Raw genomic sequence first — 24,782 nt, forward strand, 5'->3', positions numbered from 1 at the left:
AGCTATCTGCACTGACTGCTGGGCCATCTATCAGAGCTTGAACCTGTGGCTCCCAACCTAGTACCATGTCAACTAGCTGGTTGATCACCAACTCCTTTGGGGGCAAGAATTGTGGCAAGACTTATGGGCCTGTGGTCAGATCAAAATAATTATAGCATACCATGTGACAGGTCATTTGCCACTGGTATCCCCAGGAAATGATGAAGCAGATAAATTGGCCCTGATACGTTGGTTAGAAGGAAAGCCTGCCTCTGATGTAGCCCAATGTTTGCATGTGTTTGTTGCATGTGGGGGAAAAGACAATGTGGGCTGTAGTCCGTCGTTGGGGCTTACCTTTGACCTTTGAAGAAGTTAGCAGAGCCCAGCAGGAGTGTGTTGTATGCTCCAAGAGGGACTTACACCGAGTTCCACAGCACCATGGGACAATAGCTAAGGGCCCAAAACCCCTCATCAGGTGGCAGATAGACTATACTGGGCCTCTATCTTTGTCAGAAGGATATCAGTATGCCATGACTTGTGTGGGCACAGCTGCTGGACTTCTGGTTGCTTTTCCTACATGTTGTGCAGACCAGCAGATGACTAAAAGAGGTGGTAGTGTCTCTGCTGTCTGCAGCCAACCACAGGTAATTGAGAGTGATCAGGGCACCCATTTTACTGGACATGCACTGCACAAATGGGTGTGACAGCTGGGAATCAAATGGAAGTTTCATGTGCCATACAATCCTACGGCAGCAGGCATGACAGAAAGGCACAATGGCTTGTTAAAATCCGACTGAAGTCAGATACCAATACTCTGAGGGAATGGTCAGTCTGCCAATGGACCGTGCTACGGCGTTTGAATCAGAGACCCCGAAAAGGAGCCCTGAGCCCCACAGACATGTTAACACTGTCTCCCCTATATATTGCTGCCTCCCCTATACAACTGCAAGTACAAACCAAGGAAGAATCACTGAAGCTGAGGTTTGGCCACCAGAATAATATCTTGCTGCCTACACCAACTGCACTGAACTCCTGAGACTCCATTGAGTGGACGTGGCCTTGGACCTTTCGACAAATGGACCAATGATGGCTGACTCTCCTGGCATCTTGAGGACAAAGGCCTGGAAGCTGGCCTCCTGTATATTCCTGGAGTAACAGCAGAGTGCCCCCAAAAGTCACAGTAGTATATCCTGAACGGCCAGAAGGTAGGAGCATCTTACAAGGGAGTTTTGTTTTCTCATTATGGCCAGTGCATGCACCTCCAGTAGCACTATATATAGACTATTCAGTAACCCCCATGGGGAAAGGAGTAAAAGCATGGTATACTAGACCTGGAAGGGACCTCCTTCCTGCTACAGTCCTATCACAGGTCCACTCTCTTCCATGCATCCTACCTGATGGACAAGATTTGCCTATGTTGGTGTCATTAAAACGTGTCTTATCGCCCCTAAGGTCTTTTTGTGGGTTGGGAACTTCCTCTGGCTTGAGGATTATTATAATTTTTGTTACCTGTATCAAAATCTTGTTGCATCTTAATTTTTATTATTATCTCTAAGTTGTTGTCATCCTCTGTTGCTGCTATGGAATCTGGTTACAGTGCTCCAGCTTTCTCACAGGGACCACTGCAGAAAATTGAGAGCGTGTAGATTATTAGGCGAGAATCCTGGAGGGGTAGAGTGTGGGGAAGTTGGGGTTCCTATGGCCAGGATCCTCACTGAACTTAAACCACCTGATGATGTAACTGGCCTGATGCTAGGCTACTGCTTCCACACCTTTAGGCCATAAGCTATTATTGCAGTATATAGAGAGCTCAGCCCAGTGCTCTGGGAGGAGGGAGAGATGCTACTGCTCCACCTACCGCCAGGAGAACAAGCCAGGTAATAAACCCTTTCACCCCAAGGAAACGTTCTACTGTCATTTCTTTGGTCACACTGAAACCAGACATAGGATATCCTAAAGAAATAGTTCCACTGTGCTCCAAGTTGTAGAAACAAAGATATTCAGGGCAGAATTGACTTAAAAGTTTAAATATGTTCATCAACATGCAATGGCATATAACAGCTGTTTTTGAAATACTAAAAAAAGTTTCTCTAACAAACAAAATTTGTAAGGAAGAAATGAAATCAGACTAAAATGAATATAGTTTTGTCCCACAATGAGGTGATACATCTGTAGCTACTTATTCACAGACATACAAAAAAAGGACTAGAAGGTCATGCAAACTGCTAAGTGAAGTTCTCTCTAGAGAGGGTCAGGTGGTGGTACTTTTAATCTTCTATAGTAAGTATAAATGACCTTAAGAGTTTTTAAAAATTGCTTTAAAAAAAGTTTTCCAATATTCACTCTTTCTCCACACCCACTCCACCCCACTCCTCAGTTGCATTCTTCATGCTGCACCGCTGGATTTTGAGCAACCATAAACCTGATCCTTTTAAAAGTATCTTTAAAGGACTTGCTCCCTGACCTAGAGCTAGATCTTCCTACCTGACCCTTAGGGCAACCCACACCCAGAGCTCACTCTGCTCTAGTACTTCTGCTGAGCCCAAGAATCCTTTCAACTGAAGATCTTTTTTAAAAGTGTTAGCTGTTCCATCTTTCTGGAATGCCCTTTTTCCACTTCACTTCTCCTCCACTCTCTCCCACTTCCTCAGAAAGTCATTCCCCAACTCCTACATCTAAATTAGGTGCTCCTTTTAGTACTTTTAGCTTTTTCTTTATAACACTCAGGGAAACTAATTAAATGCCAAATTGTTTAATTACTTTTTTATCGGGTACGTCCCCCACTAAGACTCATGGACAGGAACCTAGTCTGACTCACTCACCACTTTGGTTATAACCTAGCTAGCATGGCAATCTGCATACTAGGCGCTCAATAACTTGACACTAAAATAATACATGGTTTTTTTTTTAAATACTAATTTTTCAACTGACTTCTAATTATTCGGCAACTTTCTTTGCAATCATAAAAATGCAAATTGAAGTAATCCATTTATTATTTAAATTAACTGGTTTAATACATATCTACAACTCAAAAGTTTGTCATGAACTGCGTATACTCTCATGTATGACTAGTGGCCACAATCACTGGTAAGCAACTGTTTTCTGATAAAGGGATATGCCAATATATAGCACGGTCTGTAAATATATTAATATCTTGTCCCAATAATCCCAACACAGAAAGTCTCAATTCAACACAAGTTATACTACCATTTTCTGACGAAGTTCACCTATAAAAAGAGGAAAACCCTGAAAACTAGCTTGTATGTATGAATAATCCACCATACCCTGAAAACTAGCTTGTATGTATGAATAATCCACCATGTTAGGTAAGATTCAGCAACGTGTTAGTTATGTTAGGAATTGAGTTACAGGTTTTTAGCAATTGTTAAAAAAACACTTTTGATATTAATTTTTAAATGTTGTCAAATGGTTTAAAAGACTTGGGTCCTCATGCTCTTAAGTAAAATCCATGAGATTTAGTAACCATAAGGACAGTGACGTTTACAATCAATGTTCACACGCCGAAGAGCCCATTGCTAACAAGCCCGGCGCCGCTAGTTGGGCCGGGGAGTTTAGACCCGTCATTGCTGGGAACAACCTGCCTCTCACAATTTCCAAGTACTGAAGGTTTAGTCAAACGCAAATTAGCCCCACAAGTCCACTCGGGTTTTTGTTACAAGACCAGGAGCCTCTCTCTCAAGGCGTCTCTCTCCCCAGGACCTGCCGCGTCCACCTCGCCAGCGGGACGGCGAATCCGCCCCTGGGCGCGGGCCCCACCCCGCCGCCCGCGCTCGTCGGGGGCCACCGCACGCCGTCCCGGCCTCGCCACCAGAAACGCCCCGCCCCTCTCGCGGGTGGGCGCTCTGCCGGTCAGACGCAGAAGTCCCGGGCGGCCGGCGAATTCCGGGACGAGGCCGCCGCACGGGCCGCAAGCGCAGAGCCCTGGCGCGAGCGAAGCGGTGACCAGGTGCTGGCTGTGCGGCCGGGCCGCTGGGCCTCGCGCTTACCTAGACCGGGGACGGCAATGCAGGGACGAAGGGGGCGCGGGGCGCCGACGACGCGAGGGGAGAGGTCTGGAGCGAGGCCGCAGAGAGGACGACTCTCGGGATGATGCGAGAAATGGCGCCCGGAGCCCCGCAGCCGCCGCGCACTAAGCCCTCTAAGGACCCCAGCGGCCCGCCGACCCGCCCCTTAAAGCTCTTCCACGCTCCGCCCCCGGGGCGGGGCTTTCCACTCTTAAATGGGCAATGACACCGCCCCGGAAATCGCTGCGCTGGGCGAGACTTGGTGTTAAACCAGCGATGGCAGGAGGGCCCGACCTGCAACCGGCGCCAGCGCCCCGGCGTCCGCGGCTGGTTTAAAGGGGCGCTGCCGAAGCCAGCCCGAGCTATCAGATCTGTGCCCTCGGAGGGGGTGCGGTTGGCCGCGAACCCCAAACCTAGTCCGCTGTCAGGCGTGGCTTAAGTGCCGTCGGAGCCCATAATAAGGTACTGCTAGATCCATTCATCCTTTTGTTAAGAAATTCATTCATTCAGCAACTATTTACTGCCATGCTGTTAAAGCAACTTTAATCCTACTGGGGAGAAAAACGGTAACAAATACCTGTCAAACGGTATTATTAAAAAAAATAATGCCTTATATTGAGCTTTATATTTAACATGTAAGTACTTTTATTATAAATATAAATATATTTAACATAGAGTTGTCAGGGAGATCCTCTGTAACAAGGGGTTATTCCATCCGTTCTTTCTACAGGTAAGAGAATTGCCTACCATGGGCCAGGCTGTGTCCTGTACACTGAAGATACAATGGTACACAAGACAGACAAAAATCCTCATGTAGTTTAAGTGCTAGCTGCAGAGACAGAAAATGAAAGATAAATTAGTAAAATTAAATTCTACATTAGGCATTGCTCCATGATAAAGAGAAAAAATAAAAGCAAGGGATAGGAAATGAGAGGGTGGTAATTTTAGGTGGACTGGCTGGGTGAGCAGGACGGCCTCAGTAAGGTGGCCCTTAAGCAAGAACCTAAAGGAGGTGAAGGAGTGGCCATGTGGACACTGTGGGGAAGGTCCTGAGACCTTTGTGCTTGGCCTGCTCAAGGAAAGCCAGGATAGCTGCATGTGAGGGAGCCAAAGGGACCAGTCACAGCTGCTGACAGGTCAGTGAGGAGAGGCCTGTTCAACGAAGGGCCTTGGGAGCCCTTGTCAGGGCTCCCAGGGCTGAAAGGAGAAGAGGCAAATACTAACTGAACCCTTCTGGAGACCCGCCACTGCCCCTTCCTCCACCATCCTAAGACACACTGGGGCTTGGCAAGGACAGCTGATCTCTGCTCCTGGTGGTGTTGGCTGGGGCAGCTAACAGAAATGGAGCTGCCAAAAAGGGCTTCACTCATCTCTGTGGTATCTCAGCTGGAATGGTTGCAATGAACAGCTGAGTCCCAGGCCTTTCTCTCTAGTGGGTTGGTGAGGGCGGCTCAGGCCTCTGAAGCTGCAAGACCTGAAGCTGTAAGGGAAATGCCCAGAAGTCACATTGTCACTTCTGTTGCCTGGTATTGGTCAAAGCAAGCCACGAGGCCAGACCTGTTTTAAGAGGGATAGGATCAAGGTTCCACCTCTTTTTTCTTTTAATACTATTAGAGAATTTTTTCTCTATTTAAAAAATAGTGTTATTGACATATGTTACATATGAAACAATTCACCCATTTAAAGTATACATTTCAGTGACTTGTAGTAGATTAACAAAGTTGTACAACCATCACTACAGTCTAGTTGTAGAAGATTGTCATCACCTCTCATGGGAGGGGAAGCATGGGCATACAGGGTGGGAGGAATTGTTGGGGTCATCTTTGCATCTTTATCTCAATGGAAAAGTGATGATGATGATGATATGGGAGGGAAGCAGCAGATGCACAGATGAAACAAGAAAGGGCTATGGGTTGAAGCTAGGTAGATAAGTACATTAAAATGTCTCTATTTTATGTACAACTTTACATTTTTGCCATAATATATTTCTAAAAAATACTGTCTGGGCCATGGTCCCCTTTGGGAAGCCTCCATGTCACCCCTGGTAATCATGTCTGATTAGACTACTTTGAAAACTCTACAAACTTGAGTGCCATTCTCTCTGTCTGCCAGGGCTGTCTTCTTCAAGTATGACCTAGCATTTAAACACTTGAAAGCTGTATTTTAACTTATCTGTCTACTGATCAATAATGGAAGCATTTCTGTCAATACTTATAAATCTACCTCCCTGTTCTGAATTGTTGCACAGCATGGCAGTTTGGAGACACTGTTCTTTTCTCCCCTTCTGCTCAATCCTTTTTTCTAACTCCTGTCAAGTGGGAGGGGGGTGGTTTGAGGGAGGCTGTGAACAAGGTGTGAGAAACTTCTTGAGAAAGATGGCTATAGGCCGAAGGAAGTCTGAAGGCTTGGGGAAGTAGAGGGAAACCTGAGGACCAGCTCACAGAAAGCTGTTCATCTCTACTCACATAAGACTACTGCTCGAAAAAAATTTTTGCCTCCCCAGAGCCTCTCTCTGAGACATAAACACCCTCTACAATATCCCTATCCTGTGGTAAATTAGCCCCCTATCTAACTCCCACGAGAGACAGAAGTCTCTGGCCTTGACACAGCCAAATTAAGTAAACATGTATTTGGCTGCAAGTAATAGGAGACTGATTTGTACTGTTCAGCAACTCAACAATGCTATAAAGCCCAACAATGCTAAAAAGACCCTAAACTGTTTTCCTCTTTCTGTTCTGCCATCCTTGGCATGTTGAGTCTGGTTTTTATGCTTCTAGCCTACTGGCCACAGGAGAGCTACAGTGTCTACAGCTCTCTTATCAGAGTTTCAGAAATGAAAGGAAGGAGGAAAAAATTTGCTCTTCCTGAACCCTTGTCTTTTAATTCAGGAATGGAATTCCTACCACCCCATCTCATTGGTTGGAACTAGATTTCCTGTCCATACTTAGACTAATTATTAGCCATACAGAAAGAGAATACTATGACTGGTTTAGACCAATCATAATTCATTCTTCGGGTTAGGGAAAGGGCCTTCTTTCTCTGAGAACAAGGGCTCTCCATTAACTTCTTTTTTTTCCCCATTAACTTCTTGAATAAACCCAAGTTGTATTAGCAGGAAAGAGGGGATGTTGCTATAGGAAGAATGACTGTGAGTAGGCTATAGATGGTGTCTACTACAATGAACTACTTTTTGGTGGTATAGTACTGGCTCATGGAAAGATTTTCCTTTATTGAACTAATATCCTCACCCTGGATTTCCACTCCTATCCTAGGTCCTTGTTTGTTGTCTGGAGCCACACACAAAGGAGTAGACCCAGATTTAGTGGGTACTAAAAATCATATGCAGGGTAGGAAGGGAGCAGTTCTTCAAGTTAAATAACAAAGTTAAGGATTCAAAGTCAGGTACAGGATTTTGGAAAGGGTCCATGCAAGTAAGGAGACCTAAAGCTTAAACCTAATACCTACATAGTAAATCCACCTCTCCCCACAAGAAGAAACATAATCCCTCTTTCACATCACAACCCCTTAAACAATTGAGAACCATTGTCCCAAGCCTGCAGAATCTTCTCTTGTCCTGATTTCAAGCTTTTCACTTTCTTGGCCAGCTTCTGTGGATTGGGGCACGCTGGTGGGGCCAGTTGTGCCAAGGTATTCTGAGCAGAATTGAACACAGAACATTCCAGTATGAGATTCAGTCTTTCTAGAAACTGAAGCAGGCCTGCCTTCCAAAAGCCTCCATGAAAAATATTGAGAAGAAAGTACACTCAGGAGAGTGGCATCATGAAGAATTTATTTATGAGACACTGCATCTAAGAGAACACTACCTATTCAAAAAATGCACATAAATAAAATATAATACAAAAGCAGTCTTAAGGAGACTATAGACTATCTACGGTTAAAAGAACATATGAGATGTGAACAGATCCCAGAAATGGGCTGCTTTTTCTCTCAGACTGTTCAAGTACAGTTGGACAATATCCATCATATCATAGACAAATTTTCACAAATGCCTAGGGTGCCTAAATGGTTTTCTTGGCTTCACTGGAGATGGATGGTAATTATAGATTTGCTTTGTTTATGTCACCGTATTCCTATTATGTTAATATGTGTGTGCAAATTAGTTGGTAGTTTAAAACCTATACATACTTAAGGTACTCTACAAGAAGATATGTCAAAGAAATAATCAATCCTCCCATGTTTCCTTCCATATGCTACATCTATAGCTTTTCTTCTTTCTTCCTAATTACAACCCTTAAATAGAATTCATGCCTCATATCGAATTTACCGAGTATCATAATTCCACCAGGTGGTAAAGATACCTCGAGACAAGTGCTGGGCATAGAAGCCACAGGGCATAAATCTGCAAAGAAGTAAAAAGCTGACCTTTTCAAACAATATGGCTTCTCTCTCACTTACCAACTTTACATTTCCCTGTATGGCCCCGGAAGATGACTGGTTAGCCAGAGACGGGTAAGATTCCTCAAGGGAGGAACAACCTAAGACAGGCACAGTCGCAGGGGGGCCATCAGGTGAGAATTTGGGGATCAACAGAGGTGAGGCTCAGAACCTCACCCCCCCTGCTTTGAGAGAAATCTTCTGCATCCGTGGATGTTTTGCTGCCCTTGTCTAGCCTGGATTAATACTTAGTCCATAGGCACACACCTGATCATCTGATCATCTACATTTGCCCTCTTACAGCACTAAACTATGTTTTCTACCTTTATCTTGCATCTACCTACCACTTCAGCATTTTATTAAAAATAAAAATAATAATAATAATAAAGGGAGAAATGTGGGATCAACATATAAATCAAGTACAAAAATCAAACGAATATTCATATTTGACCTGATTGTTTATAGGTCATAACGCGTGATCAAAACCGAAAGTTTCTGTGATGAATGCCCTTGTACTGTTCACCATGTAAGAATTTATTCACTATGTAAGAATTCGTTCACCATGTAAGAACTTGCTCGTTATCCTTCAGAAGATTGGAGACTGACGAGAATTAGGCTTGAGATGGATTAATGATTGTACATTGAGCATTGACCCCCCTATACTGAATTTTATTGTTGTTAACAACCATTTGATCAATAAATATGAGAGATGCCCTCTCAAAAAATTAAAAAAAAAAGCAGTCATAAGGAAACACCACTAAGGGAGAGAATTTTATAGCATAGTGCAAAGAGTCTAGACTTCAGAAGCTAGAAGATCTAAAACAACTTTAAAGCCTATAAAATGAGGCTGATACTACTTTCCTCACAGGATAGTTATGAGTGTTACAGAAAACAACTTACCTGGAAATGTATACAACACTTCATATAAGATCATATAAATTATACAGATGAAGGAACAAAAATCCCTGCATGCTGCAAATAGAAGACAAGGGTCTCCTAAAATGGTGCTGTGACCTAGGCCTAATTTCATGTGATTTGGTAGCTCCCATTACCCAGCTAAATTGTTCCTAATCCAGAATCTCATATCTGAAATTCCACACTTTCTCTCTTTGCAAAGTATTCCTGGGAGGAGTAAGACCTTAAGGAAATCCATGCTAAAGTACTAGCCACCTCATAGGCTACTGAAGAACACCTTAAAAGAATGGGGGATAGATGGGGGAAAACATGGCAGAGTAGGAAGGCAAGGCAGAAACCTCCTCACAAAAATACATTAAAGAAGAAAATGCAGCAAATAAAACTAAACATGAAAATGACCTAAGACTTCAGAACAAACCACCTGCACCAGAGGAAGAAGAGAGGACCACACAGAAAAGGGTGAAGTTGACAGAACCAAGACTGTGAGCAGAACCCAAGCCCTCCACCCCAACCCAGCCTACAGGTGGGTGAAAGAGGAATGGAAAGGAGAGGGAGTAGGAGCCCAGAAGCACTGCACACATGTCCCTGGAGATCTGCCCCAGGATCATGGGCCTGCATTACAGTGGGTTCTGGTGAGCAGTGGTGCTGGACACCACTGACAGGTGGAACATTCTGGGAGGCTGCGACTCTGGCCATTGTGGAGGACAGGCATGCGCCACGGGTCCTGAGACCCAGAGCAGAGGTGGCAGTTTGAGAGACTTGCCAGCAGTGGGAGTGGGGCAAGAAGGGTGAGGGTTGGAAAGAACTCTATCCTCAGGAGAAAGGACAGTTGGAGGATATACTCCAGCCCTACCTCAGCTCAACAGATCATGAACTCTTGGAAACCCCAAATGTTCCATCTCCCTTGCTGGCAGCACACCCCAGAGTCTCCTCCCTGTGCCCGCTGCGAGGCCTAGTGGCCGAGACTTTGACACCTGGCAGGCAGCAGGAGACTCTTCTAGCTTCCTTGACACTGTTTCAGCACAACCAGGTAGTTGCCTGCAGGAGCCAGACCTAGGAGCTCCTTCCTCCCTGAGGGTGTCCAGGCCTGGTGCTGAAGTCCAGCCAAGAAGAGCCTCACATGGGCTGCCCCACCCCATTATCCCTGCAGCCCTGTCATTGCTACAGGCCAGGCAGAAGGTGGCCTTCCCACAGGGAGCACAAAAGAGTCTTCTGAGAGGCGGAGCCAACATGGCGGTGTGAGTAGGACAGTGGAAATCTCCTCCCAAAAACATATATATTTTTGAAAATACAACAAATACAACTAATCCTAAAAGAGAGACCAGAAGACACAGGACAACAGCCTGACTACATCGACATGTGCGAGAGCCCAGCGGCTGGTTAAAGGGGTAAGATACAATCCCCGGCCGGCGGGACCCCAGCACACCTCCCCCCAGCTCCTGGAGGGAGGGAGAGGGAGCCCAGGACTGCTAAACACCCAGCCCCAGCCACCCGGACCAGAGCGCAGACACAGTGCATGCGCGAAGGGCTGGAAACTAGGGAAATAAGGCAGCAAGACCTCTGAGCGGGTGCTGAAGCTGATGCCCCTGTGACAAAGAAAAGCCAGTGCTCTTTGAAAGTCTTAAAGAGACAGGGATTTAACAGCTAGACGGAAACAACACAGGTCACAGCCCAGTGGCTGGAAATTACAGGGAAAACTGGGCACACTAACCCCCTGGGCAACAGCTCTGAGACCCCTCACGGAGGTAAACAGCCAAACAGCACCCCCCCAGTGCATTACCCCTCCCGGTGCTGTGAAAGCAGAGAAACAGCCTAAGGCAAAACACGCCCACAGAAAGGCAGAAAGGAAAATTCCTACACTTCGGCCGGGCAAGACACAAAGACCCAGCCTACATGCAACTACCCAACACAAGCCACTAGGGGTCGCAGTTGTCACAGTAAAGAAAGGCCGGTAGCAAGTGAAAAGTTCGGCCCTCCCAGCTGACAGTCAATAGCACCTGTCAAGATGAAAAGGGAAAAAAATATGATCCAGACAAAACTAACCCAGACAGCTTTGGCATCTGCTACATCTTCCCCTGAGAAGGAACCTGGGGAGATAGATTTAGCCAGTCTTCCTGAAAAAGAATTCAAAACAAAAGTCATAACCATGCTGATGGACTTGCAGAGAAATATGCAAGAACTAAGGAAGGAGAATACAGAAATAAAACAAGCTCTGGAAGGACTTCAAAACAGAATGGACGAAATGCAAGAGACCATTAATGGTCTAGAAAACAGAGAACAGGAATGCAGAGAAGCTGATGCAGAGCGAGATAAAAGGATCTCCAGGAATGAAAGAATTCTAAGAGAGCTGAGTGACCAAACAAAAAGGAACAATATACGCATTATAGGAATACCAGAAGAAGAAGAGAGAGAAAAAGGGATAGAAAGTGACTTTGAAGAAATAATTGCCGAAAACTTCCCCAAACTAGGGGAAGAAATGGCCTCTCAGACCACAGAGGTACACAGAACTCCCATGACAAGGGATGCAAGGAGGGCAACACCAAGACACATAATAATTAAAATGGCAAAGATCAAAGACAAGGACAAAATATTAAAGGCAGCCAGAGAGAAAAAAAAGGTTACCTACAAAGGAAAACCCATCAGGCTATCATCAGACTTCTCAACAGAAACCCTACAGGCCAGAAGAGAATGGCATGATATACTTAATGCAATGAAACAGAAGGGCCTCGACCCAAGACTACTGTATCCAGCACGAATATCATTTAAATATGAAGGAGGGATTAAACAATTCCCAGACAAGCAAAAGTTGAGGGAATTTGCCTCCCACAAACCACCTCTTCAGGGCATCTTACAGGAACTGCTCTAGATGGGAGCACTCCTAAAAAGAGCACAGAACAAAACACCCAACATATGAAGAAGGGAGGAGGAGGAATAAGAAGGGAGAGAAATAAAGAATCATCAGACCGTGTGTATAATAGCTCAACAAGTGAGTTAGACAGTAAGATAGTAAAGAAGCGAACCCTGAACCTTTGGTAACCACAGACTTAAAGCCTGCAATGGCAATAAGTTCATACCTTTCAATAATCACCCTAAATGTAAATGGACTGAATGCACCAATGGATAAAAAAGCAAGATCCATCCATATGCTGCTTAAAAGAGACTCGCCTCAAATCCAAAGACATGCACAGACTTAAAGTCAAGGGATGGAAAAAGATATTTCAGGCAAACAACAAAGAGAAGAAAGCAGGTGTTGCAATTCTGGTATCAGACAAAACAGACTTCAAAATAAAGAAAGTAACAAAAGACAAAGAAGGACATTACATAATGATAAAGGGCTCAGTCCAACAAGAGGATATAACCATTATAAATATATATGCACCCAATACAGGAGCACCAACATACCTGAAACAAATATTAACAGAACTAAAGGAGGAAATAGAATGCAATGCATTCATTCTAGGAGACTTCAATACACCACTCACTCCAAAGGACAGATCCACCAGACAGAAAATAAGTAAGGACACAGAGGCACTGAACAACACACTAGAACAGATGGACCTAATAGACATCTACAGAACTCTACATCAAAAAGCAACAGGATACACATTCTTCTCAAGTGCACATGGAACATTCTCCAGAATAGACCACATACTAGGCCACAAAAAGAGCCTCAGTAAATTCCAAAAGATTGAAATCCTACCAACCAACTTTTCAGACCACAAAGGCATAAAACTAGAAATAAACTGTACAAAGAAAGCAAAAAGGCTCACAAACACATGGAAGCTTAACAACACGCTCTTAAATAATCAATGGATCAATGACCAAATCAAAATGGAGATCCAGCAATATATGGAAACAAATGACAACAACAACACTAAGCCCCAACTTCTGTGGCACACAGCAAAAGCAGTCTTAAGAGGAAAGTATATAGCAATCCAGGCATATTTTAAAAAGGAAGAACAATCCCAAATGAAAGGTCTAATGTCACAATTATCGAAATTGGAAAAAGAAGAACAAATGAGGCCTAAGGTCAGCAGAAGGAGGAATATAATAAAGATCAGAGAAGAAATAAATAAAATTGAGAAGAATAAAACAATAGCAAAAATCAATGAAACCAAGAGCTGGTTCTTCGAGAAAATAAACAAAATAGACAAGCTCTAGCCAGAATTATTAAGAGGAAAAGAGTCAACACAAATCAACAGTATCAGAAACGAGAAAGGCAACATCACGACGGACCCCACAGAAATACAAATAATTATTAGAGAATACTATGAAAACCTATATGCTAACAAGCTCAGAAACCTAGGAGAAATGGACAACTTCCTAGAAAAATACAACCTTCCAAGACTGACCCAGAAAGAAACAGAAAATCTAAACAGACCAATTACCAGCAACGAAATTGAAGCGGTAATCAAAAAACTACCAAAGAACAAAACCCCCGGGCCAGATGGATTTACCTCAGAATTTTATCAGACATACAGGGAAGATATAATACCCATTCTCCTTAAAGTTTTCCAAAAAATAGAAGAGGAGGGGATACTCCCAAACTCATTCTATGAAGCTAACATCACCCTAATACCAAAACCAGGCAAAGACCCCACCAAAAAAGAAAACTACAGACCAATATCCCTGATGAACGTAGATGCAAAAATACTCAACAAAATATTAGCAAACTGAATTCAAAAATACATCAAAAGGATTGTACACCATGACCAAGTGGGATTCATCCCAGGGATGCAAGGATGGCACAACATTCGAAAGTCCATCAACATCATCCACCACATCAACAAAAAGAAAGACAAAAACCACATGATCATCTCCATAGATGCTGAAAAAGCATTTGACAAAGTTCAACATCCATTCATGATAAAATCTCTCAGCAAAATGGGTATAGAGGGCAAGTACCTCAACATAATAAAGACCATCTATGAAAAACCTACAGCCAACATTATATTGAACAGTGAGAAGCTGAAAGCTTTTCCTCTGAGATCAGGAACTAGACAGGGATGCCCACTCTCCCCACTGTTATTTAACATAGTACTGGAGGTCCTAGCCACGGCAATCAGACAAAACTAAAAAATACAAGGAATCCAGATTGGTAAAGAAGAAGTTAAAGTGTCACTATTTGCAGATGACATGATTCTGTAAATAAAAAACCCTAAAGACTCCACCCCAAAACTACTAGAACTGATATTGGAATACAGCAAAGTTGCAGGATACAAAATCAACACACAGATATCTGTGGCTTTCCTATACACTAACAATGAACCAACAGAAAGAGAAATCAGGAAAACAACTCCATTCACAATTGCATCAAAAAAAAAATACCTAGGAATCAACCTAACCAAAGAAGTGAAAGACTTATACTCTGAAAACTACAAGTCACTCTTAAGAGAAATTAAAGGGGACACTAACAGATGGAAACGCATCCCATGCTCATTCCTAGGAAGAATTAATATCGCAAAATGGCCATCCTGCCCTAAGCAATATACAGATTTGATGCAATCCCTATGAAACTACCAGCAACATTCTTCAATGAACTGGAACAAATAATTCAAAAATTCATGTGGAACCACCAAAGACTCCGAATAGCCAAAGCAATCCTGAGAAAGAAGGATAAAGTAGGGGGGATCTCACTCCCCAACTTCAAGCTCTATTATAAAGCCATAGTAATCAAGACAATTTGGTACTGGCACAAGAACAGAGCCACAGACCAGTGGAACAGACTAGAGAATCCAGACATTAACTCAGACATATATGGTCAATTAATATTTGATAAAGGAGCCATGGACATACAATGGCAAAATGACAGTCTCTTCAACAGATGGTGCTGGCAAAACTGGACAGCTACATGTAGGAGAATGAAACTGGACCATTGTCTAACCCCATATACAAAAGTAAACTCAAAATGGATCAAAGACCTGAATGTAAGTCATGAAACCATTAAACTCTTGGAAAAAAACATAGGCAAAAACCTCTTAGACATAAACATGAGTGACCTCTTCTTGAACATATCTCCCTGGGCAAGGAAAACAACAGCAAAAATGAACAAGTGGGACTATATTAAGCTGAAAAGCTTCTGTACAGCAAAAGACACCATCAATAGAACAAAAAGGAACCCTACAGTATGGGAGAATATATTTGAAAATGACAGATCCGATAAAGGCTTGACGTCCAGAATATATAAAGAGCTCACACGCCTCAACAAACAAAAAACAAATAACCCAATTAAAAAATGGGCAGAGGAACTGAACAGATGATTCTCCAAAAAAGAAATACAGATGGCCAACAGACACATGAAAAGATGCTCCACATCGCTAATTATCAGAGAAATGCAAATTAAAACTACAATGAGGTATCACCTCACACCAGTAAGGATGGCTACTATCCAAAAGACAAACAACAAATGTTGGCGAGGCTGTGGAGACAGGGAACCCTCCTACACTGCTGGTGGGAATGTAAATTAGTTCAACCATTGTGGAAAGCAGTATGGAGGTACATCAAAATGCTCAAAATAGACTTACCATTTGACCCAGGAATTGCACTCCTAGGAATTTACCCTAAGAATGCAGCAATCAAGTATGAGAAAGACCAATGCATCCCTATGTTTATAGCAGCACTATTTACAATAGCCAAGAATTGGAAGCAACCTAAATGTCCATCGATAGATGAATGGATAAAGAAGATGTGGTACATATATACAGTGGAATACTACTCAGCCATAAGAAAAGGGCAAATCCTACCATTTGCAGCAACATGGATGGAGCTGAGGGTATTATGCTCAGTGAAACAAGCCAAGCGGAGAAAGAGAAATACCAAATGATTTCACTCATCTGTGGAGTATAAGAACAAAGGAAAAACTGAAGGAACAAAATAGCAGCAGAATCACAGAACTCAAGAATGGACTAACAGGTATCAAAGGGAAAGGGACTGGGGAGGATAGGTGGGTAGGGATGGATAAGTGAGGGGGAGAAAAAGGGGGGTATTAAGATTAGCATGCATGGGGGGGTGGGAGAAAGGGGAGGGCTGTACAACACAGAGAAGACAAGTAGTGATTCTACAACATTTTGCTACGCTGATGGACAGTGACTGTAAAGGGGTATATAGGGGGGGCCTGGTATAGGGGAGAGCCTAGTAAACAAAATATTCGTCATGTAAGTGTAGATTAATGATAAAAAAAAATGGCAGTTCCTGTGTGGTGACCTCCAATGAGTTCTACACAATGATATAAAGGGCATATAAAAGTGTAGGCATAGGGTCTGTTTGTGTTTATATAGAGGATCAAAGCCTAATTTGGCTACCCCGAAAATGAACTAAGATACGATATGAAAAAGAACTTCCAACATCAGCACTCTTGGGAAGACTCATGCCAGAAGATGACCATCAAAAAACCCCAACAAAGATCCATGCACTGCTACAGGTGTAGATGCACTCATCCCACCAGTTCCTGGACTTGCCATGGGAATGAAGAAGGAGATATCTAAACTGGCCTGTGCATACAGCAAAACAACAAATTTGACTGGATCTAAACTGTTGGAACTCAACCAAGAATTAGGAGAAGTGCAAATTGTAGCGCTCCAAAATCTTACAACTACAGACTATTTACTGTTAAAAGAACATATGGGATGTGAACAGTCCCCAGGAATGGGTTGTTTTAATTTGTCTGATTTCTCTCAGACTGTTCAAGTTCAGTTGGACAATATTCACCATATTATAGATAAGTTTTCACAAATGCCTAAGGTGCCTAACTGGTTTTCTTGGTTTCACTGGAGATGGCTGGTAATTACAGGTATGCTTTGGTTATGTAACTGTACTCCTATTATGTTAATGTGTGTGTGCAATTTAATTAGTAGTTTAAAACTTATACATGCTGAAGTTACTCTACAAGAAGGTATGTCAAAGAAATAATCAGTCTTCTCAGGTTTTCTTCCACCTGCTACTTCTATAGCTTTTCTTCTTCCTTCCTAATTATAACCCTTAAGTAGAATTCGTGCCTCATATCGAATTTACTGAGTATCATAATTCTTCCAAGTGGTAAAGACACCTCAAGACAAATGCTGGGCATAGAAGCCACAGGGCATAAAATATGCAAAGAAGTAAAAAGCTAACCTTTTCAAATAAAGGCTTCTCTCTCACTTACCAACTTAACATTTCCCTGTATGGCTCCGGAAGATGACTGGTTAGCCAGAGATGGGTAAGATTCCTCAAGGGAGGAACAACCTAAGACAGGCACAGTCACAGGGGGGCCATCAGGTGAGAAAATGGGGATCAACAGAGGTGAGGCTTAGAACCTCCCCCCCCTGCTCTGAGAGAAATCTTCTGCATACGTGGATGTTTTATTGCCCTTGTCTAGCTTGGATTAACACATAGTCTACAGGCACACACCTGATCATCTACATTTGCTCTCTTACAACACTAAACTATGTTTTCTACCTTTATCTTGTGTCTACCTACCACTTCAGCATTTTATTAAAAATAATAATAAAGAGAGAAATGTGGTATCCACATATAAATCAAGTATAAAAATCAAATGAATATTCATATTTGAACTGACTGTTTATAGTTCATAATGTATGATCAAAACCAAAAGCCTCTGTGATGACTGCTGTTGTAAGGTTCACCATGTAACTTATTCACTATGTAAGAATTTGTTCTCCATTTAAGAAATTGTTCATTATGCTTCAGAAGATTGGAGATTGGTGAAAATTAGGCTTGGGGTGGATTAATGATTGTGCATTGAGCACTGACCCCCCTATACAGAATTTTATTGTGGTTAACAACCATTTGATCAATAAATATAAGAGATGCCCTCACAAAAAAAAAAAAAAGTACACACTTCCAATTGTAAAATAAATAAGTAACCGGGATATAATGTATAGCATAAGGAATATAGTCAAAATATTGTAACAACTTGGTATGGTGATAGCTGGTACCTAGAATTATCATGTATATAAATGTTCAATCACTGTGTTGTATACCTGAAACTAATGTAATACTGTGTGTCAACTACCCTTCAATAAAAAAAAAAAAGAGTCTTCTGAGCTGATCACAAAGACAGGGGCTGAAGAAAACTGCCAAAACAGACAGAAAAATGTCCTGCCAACTGCACACCAACAGCTGGAGCCCCTGCAAAATAGAACCAAGCACTAGAGAGAAAAGAATCTTGAGCTTCTGGCCACCACAGGATGCCTAATTCATAAAGCTCCTACTCTTATTGGCCAGGAAGCATAGCAGAGCTATCTAAAACAAAGCAAGGAACAAAGAAACCCTGACAAAATGAATAGGGAGAGGAAAATGATCCAAAAAAACCCATAAAACTACAGGACAGAACCCCAGAAAGAGGGCTAAATGAAATGGACATCAATCAAAAGATTTCAAAAGAAAAGTCATAAACAAGCTCACAGCTTTACAGAAAAGTATTCAAGATCTCAGGGAGGACTTCAACAAAGAGATAGAACACCTGAAAAAGAGACACTCAGAGCTGAAGAATACAGTATCTGAAATGAAATATGCAATGGATGGATTTAGAAGTAAATTATAACATGGAGAGGAGACAGTAAATGAAATGGAAATTAGAGAATAGGAAAATGAAGAAGCTGAGGAACAGAGATAAAAAGGATCTCTAGGAATGAAAGAATGATGAGAGCTATGTGACCAATTGAAATGAAATAATATAATAGGGGTACCAGAAGGAGAAAAGAAGACAAAGGTATAGAAAGGAAATTTCTATTTAAGGAAATTATTGTTGAAAACTTCCCCAATCTGGGGAAGGAACTAGACATTCAGGTCATGGAAGTACATAGATCCACTAACAAAAGGAACCCCAGCAAGACAACACCAAGACATACAATAATAAAAATGTCAAAGATCAAGGAAAAGGAGAGAGTTTTGAAAGCTGCCAGAGAGAGAAAAAGATTACCTATAAAGGAAATCCCATCAGGCTAAAAGAAATTCTACAGGCCAGAAGGGAGTGGCATGATATACTTAATGTATATGAAATGTAATGAAAAATAAGGATCTCCAAACAAGAATCCTCTATCATTTAAATTTGAAGCAGGTATGTTCAGTGAAATAAGCCAGGCAGAGAAAGACAAATACCAAATTATTTCACTCATTTGTGGAGTATAAAAACAAAGCAAAACTGAAGGAAAAAATAGCAGACTCAGACACTGAGAAGGGACTAGTGGTTACCAAAGGGGAGAGGTTAGGGAGGGTGGTTGGGGAAGGAGGGAAAAGGGGATTGAGGGGCACTATAAGTTGCAATGACAACATAAGTAGATGATGGGGAAGGCAGTACATCATGGAGAAGACAAGTAATAACTCTATAGGCTCTTACTACGCTGATAAAAAGTTACCACAATACTTTTGTGGTAAAAGATCCATGCACTTCCATGACCTGAGTGTCTACTTCCTTCCCCAGATTGGGGAAGTTTTCAACATTAATTTCCTTAAATAGAAATTTCCTTTCTATCCCTTTGTCTTATTTTCTCCTTCTGGTACCCCTATTATGTGAATATTGTTTCATTTGGATTGGTAACCTCATGTGGGTGAGGACTTTATAATATGGTAGAATGTTGAAAACACAGTGTTGTTTATGAGAAACCATTGTAAGATCGAACATCAATGATTCTTTAATAAAAAAGTTTGAAGCAGGTATTAAACAATTTCCAGACTAACAAAAGTTGAAGGAATTCACCACCAGTAAGCCAGCCTTACAAGATATATAAAGGAACTGCTGTAGATGGAAACATCCCTAAGGCTACATATCTTTCACCAGTGAAAATAAATCCAGAGTGAAGGTAGTAGACCAACTAATTACTAATTACCAGGCAAATATGAAATTAAAACAAAAGAAACAAAATCTAGTATACATAAAATCAATCAAGGGAAACACAAAAAGGGCAGAAAATGACATCAAATACAAAAAAAAAGTGGAAGAGAAAGAAGGAAAAATAGTACTTTAGATTGTGTATGAAATTGAGTTATCAGCAATTTAAGTTAGACTGTGACATAGTAAGAAAGCTATCCTTCAACCTTTGATAAACACAAAGCTAAAGCCTACAATAAACACACACACACACACACACACACACACACAGAAATAAATAAATAACAGAAAGGAATAGAGAGAAAACCAATTATAAAAGTAAAGAAAATCATCAGTAACAAGAGAAGAGTATAAGAGAGGAAGAAAAAACAAAGAGCTACTAAAAACAGCCAGAAAACAATTAATAAAATGTAAATAAGTACACATCTATCAATATTCACCTTAAATGTAAATGGACTGAATGTACCAATCAAAAGACATAGAGTTACTGTGGGTAAAATTGTAACATTTCCAGAATATCTTGCCTGGTTTTAGTATATCTGCATATCAATAGGCATTTAGAGGTGGAAAGAAGTATGTCTTTGGTGCATTTGCATCATTCCTCAGGGGTGGAGAGAAGTTCATCTCCATATCAATCGGTTATCACCTGGGCAAGGGGGGCTTATCTGTACCCAACAGGTGAGGGGAGTGCCAGTTTTGCTTCTGCTGGAGCAGGAAAGAGAGACAGTCCGGGACTGCAGTTTGTGAGCAATAAACGGATTTTAAACTTTATTTCACCCTTTGACTGATTTTGGTTTTTAGAGGGATTTTGCCCAGGGGTTTCCTCTCTCTGGACTCACATCTGGCACAGTCAGCAGGGTTCCTCTGAACCTGAAATCTGTTATAATAGGTGCGACCTTTGGGAGGGCCATCCCAAGAAATGATGGGGAGAAGTGACATTCACACCGAGGGACATGTGTCTACACTCGTGTGGTCATGAAGGCACCACCACCGCTGCTGGACACACTGACCCCAGCCTGTGGCCCGAGCCTAAGGCTACTGCTTCTGCCACTGCTGCTGCTTCTCCTGCCTGCTGGAGCCTGGTCACAACTATGGTAAGGACCAGAGGTCCGGTATATCTTAATGGAGAGGCAACTGGCTGCTGTGCACCACACCTTGCCGGCTACAGAGCCCATTGCTGGAAAAGCTCCAACCAAGGAAATAACCACCTATCCCATCATGGGGTGGGAGAGAGACTAGACCCAAAGGCCATGGCATGGTGTGACATAGATGTCTATCATATATCATGTGACTGGCCATTTGCCTTTGGCATCCCGAGGGAATAATGAAGCAGATGCATTGGCCCAGGTACGCTGGCTAAAAGGAAAGCCTGCCTCTGATGTGGCCCAATGGCTACATCAGCGTTTGGTGCACGTGGGATAAAAGACAATGTGGGCTGTAGCCCATTGGTGGGGCTTGCCACTGACCTTTGAAGAAGCCAGCTGATCCTGGAAGGAGTACCCTGCATGTTGTGCAGATCAGCAAACCTCCAAGAAGGGCCTAGAGCATCTCTTAGCAGCCTATGGCCCATTGCCAGGGATTAGGAGCAATTGAGGCACCCACTTTATTGGACATGCATTGCAAGGATGGGTGCAGCAATTAGGAATAAAATGGACATGGCCCTGGACATTTTCACACATGAACTGGAGATGGCTGGCTCTTCTGGCACCTTGGGGAAAAGGCCTGGAAGCTGGCCTCCCGTGTCTTCCTGTAATAACAGCAAAGTGGCCCCCCACACTCATGGTTATTTGCTTCTATAGTCCCTGTGTCCTGGATGCACCCCCTGACTGCAGCTGCCACATGATGGCTGGAATGGATGAGCTTTGTACTTAATCTGCATGGTACTTTAAACCTAGCTGAACCCTCTGGCTTGAGAATGATCATAATTGTGTTGCTTCTGTCAAGAAAAAAATGCTTAAAGAAAGGTTTGACTTTGTCTAATGTTTGGTAAAAGTTTTGTGGGCAATCTAGCATGGTTGTTAGGAATTAGTGAACAAGTGTAGAAACATATTTTGCGCTTAGTGAGAGATTATGCTGTAAAGTACACTTACTTAATCTGCATAGGCTGAATCCTCTGGCTTGAGGATTATCAAGATTTTGTTGCTGTTGCTATTGTATGTTACTAGATTGGTCGGAAGAGGGGGTACAAATAAATTGTATGGCAAGATTTCTGGAGGAGTGGCCTGTGGGTAAAATTGTAACATTTCCAGAATATCTCCCCTGGCTTTAGTGTATCTGCATATCAATAGGCATTCAGAGGTGGAAAGAAGTATGTCTCTAGTGTATTTGCATCATTCCTCAGGGGTGGAGAGAAATTCATCTCCATATCAATGGGTAATTACCTGGGCAAGGAGGGCTTATCTGTATCTGAGAGGTGAGGGGAGGGCCGGTTTTGCTTCTTCTGGAGCAGGAAAGAGAGACAGCCCAGGACTGTAGCTTGTGAGCAATAAACAGATTTTAAACTTTATTTCTCCCTTTGACTGATTTCGGTTTTTAGAGGTAGTTTGCCCTGGGATTTCCTCTCCCCAGACTTACAGTTACATAATGGATGAAAAACAAGACCAATCTCTATTCTACCTACAAGAGACTCATTTCAGACCCAAAGACATGCACAGGCTAAAAGTGAAGGGATGGAAAAAGATATTACATACAAATAAGGAGAGAAAATAGCAGGAGTAGCAGTACTTATATCAGACAAAATAGATTTCAAAACAAAGAAAGTAAAAAGAGACAAAGAAGGACATTACATAATGATAAAGGTGTCAGTCCAACAAGAGGATATAACCATTATAAGTATCTGTACACCCCATATAGAGGCACCTAGATATGTAAAACAAATACTAACAATTAAAGGAGGAAATATCATGCAATACATTCATTGTAGGAGACTTTAACACATGATTCCCTTCAATAGACAGATAAACCAGACCAAAAATAAGGAAACAGAGTCACTGAACAATACATTAGATCAAATGGACTTAACAGATATCTACAAAACACTCCAACCAATAAACAGCATGATAAACATTCTTAAGTGTACATGGAATGTTTCCCAGAATATATCAAATACTAGGCCAGAAAAAGAACCTCAATAAATTCAAAAAGATTGAAATTGTATCAAAGACCGTCTCAGACCATAATGTTATGAAACTGGAAAGAAATTACACAAAGAAAACAGAAAAGCCTGCAAACATATGGAGGCTTAATGACAGGTTTCTAAATAATCAGTGAATCAATGAGCAAATAAAAATGGAAGTGAAGAAATACATGGAGACAGATGAAAACAAAGGCACAACAGCCTAAAATCTGTGGGACACGGGAAATGCAGTTCTAAGAGGAAAGTATATAGCAATACAGGCTTACCTGAAGAAATAAGAACAATCCCAAATAAACAGTCTAAAATCAAAATTAAAGAAGCTAGAAAAAGAACAAATGAAGCACAAAGTTAGAAGGAGGGACAAAATAAAGATCAGAGCAGAGGTAAATAATAAAAAGAATAAAACAAGAGGAAAAAAATCAGTGACACCAGGAGCTGATTCTTTGAGAAAACAAAACAGGCAAACCCTTAGCCAGTTATCAAGAAGAAAAGACAGAGGACACAAATAATTAAAATCAGAAATGATAACAGAATAGTCACAACAGATGCCATAGAGATATGAAGAATTCTATGAAAAATGATATGCCAATAAATTGGACAACCTAGAAGAAATGGATCACTTCCCGGAAAAAGGACAACCTTCCAAGACTGACCCAGGAAGAAACAGAAAATCTGAACAGACCAATAATGAGCAATGAAACTGAATTGGTAAACAAATGAAATACCTAAGAGTAAAATCCCTATACCAGATGGCTTCACTGCTGAATTTTATCAAACATTTAGAGAAGAGCTAATACCCATCCTTCTTAAAGTATTCCAAAAAGTAAAAGAGAACGGAATACTTCTAAACTCTTTCTTTGAAGTCAGCATCACTCTAACACAAAATCAAACAAAGACACCATGAAAAAATAAAAGTACACACCAATATCCCAGATGAACATAGATGCAAAAATACTCAACAAAATATTAGCAAACTGAATCCAAAAGTAAATAAAAAAGATTACCCATTATGACCAAAAGGGATTTACTCCAGGGACACAAGGATGGTAACTATTCATAAATCAATCAACATCATACAACACATGAACCTAAAGAGGGATAAAAATCACATGATCATCTCAATAGATGCTGAAAAAGCATTTGACAAAATTCAACATCCATTCATGATAAAAACTCTCAACAAAATGGGTATAGAGGGCAAGTACATCAACATAATGAAGGCATGTACAACAAACATAGTCAACGTCATCTTAATAGCAAAAACCTGAAAGCTTTCCCTCTAAGATCAGGAATGAGACAAGGATGCCCATTCTTTTATTCACTACAGTACTGGAGATCATAACTATGAAAACCAGACAACACAAAGAGATAAAAGGCACCCAGATTGGGAAGTAAGAACTCAAACTGTCACTGTTCACAGACAACATGATATAATACATAGAAAACCCTAAAAAATCAACCAAAAACTACTAGAATTAAGCAAAGTTGCAAAATACAAAATTCA

General features: G+C 41.7%; 1 protein-coding gene across 5 annotated transcripts in view; it reads right to left on the bottom strand.

The window, feature by feature from the left end:
• Window positions 1-4,119, bottom strand: part of EPB41L5 (erythrocyte membrane protein band 4.1 like 5) — a 229,699-nt gene extending 225,580 nt beyond the window's left edge. For all 5 annotated transcript variants that reach the window (XR_005056683.2, XM_037001034.2, XM_037001033.2 and 2 more), the window contains exon 1: window positions 3,987-4,119. The gene's annotated coding sequence lies outside the window, so the exon portion shown is untranslated. The remainder of the gene's footprint in view (window positions 1-3,986) is intronic.
• Between the last annotated feature and the right edge of the window lie 20,663 nt (window positions 4,120-24,782).

Source organism: Manis javanica, chromosome 7, assembly GCF_040802235.1.
Source record: "Manis javanica isolate MJ-LG chromosome 7, MJ_LKY, whole genome shotgun sequence".
In the NCBI taxonomy this organism is placed as follows: Eukaryota; Metazoa; Chordata; class Mammalia; order Pholidota; family Manidae; genus Manis; species Manis javanica.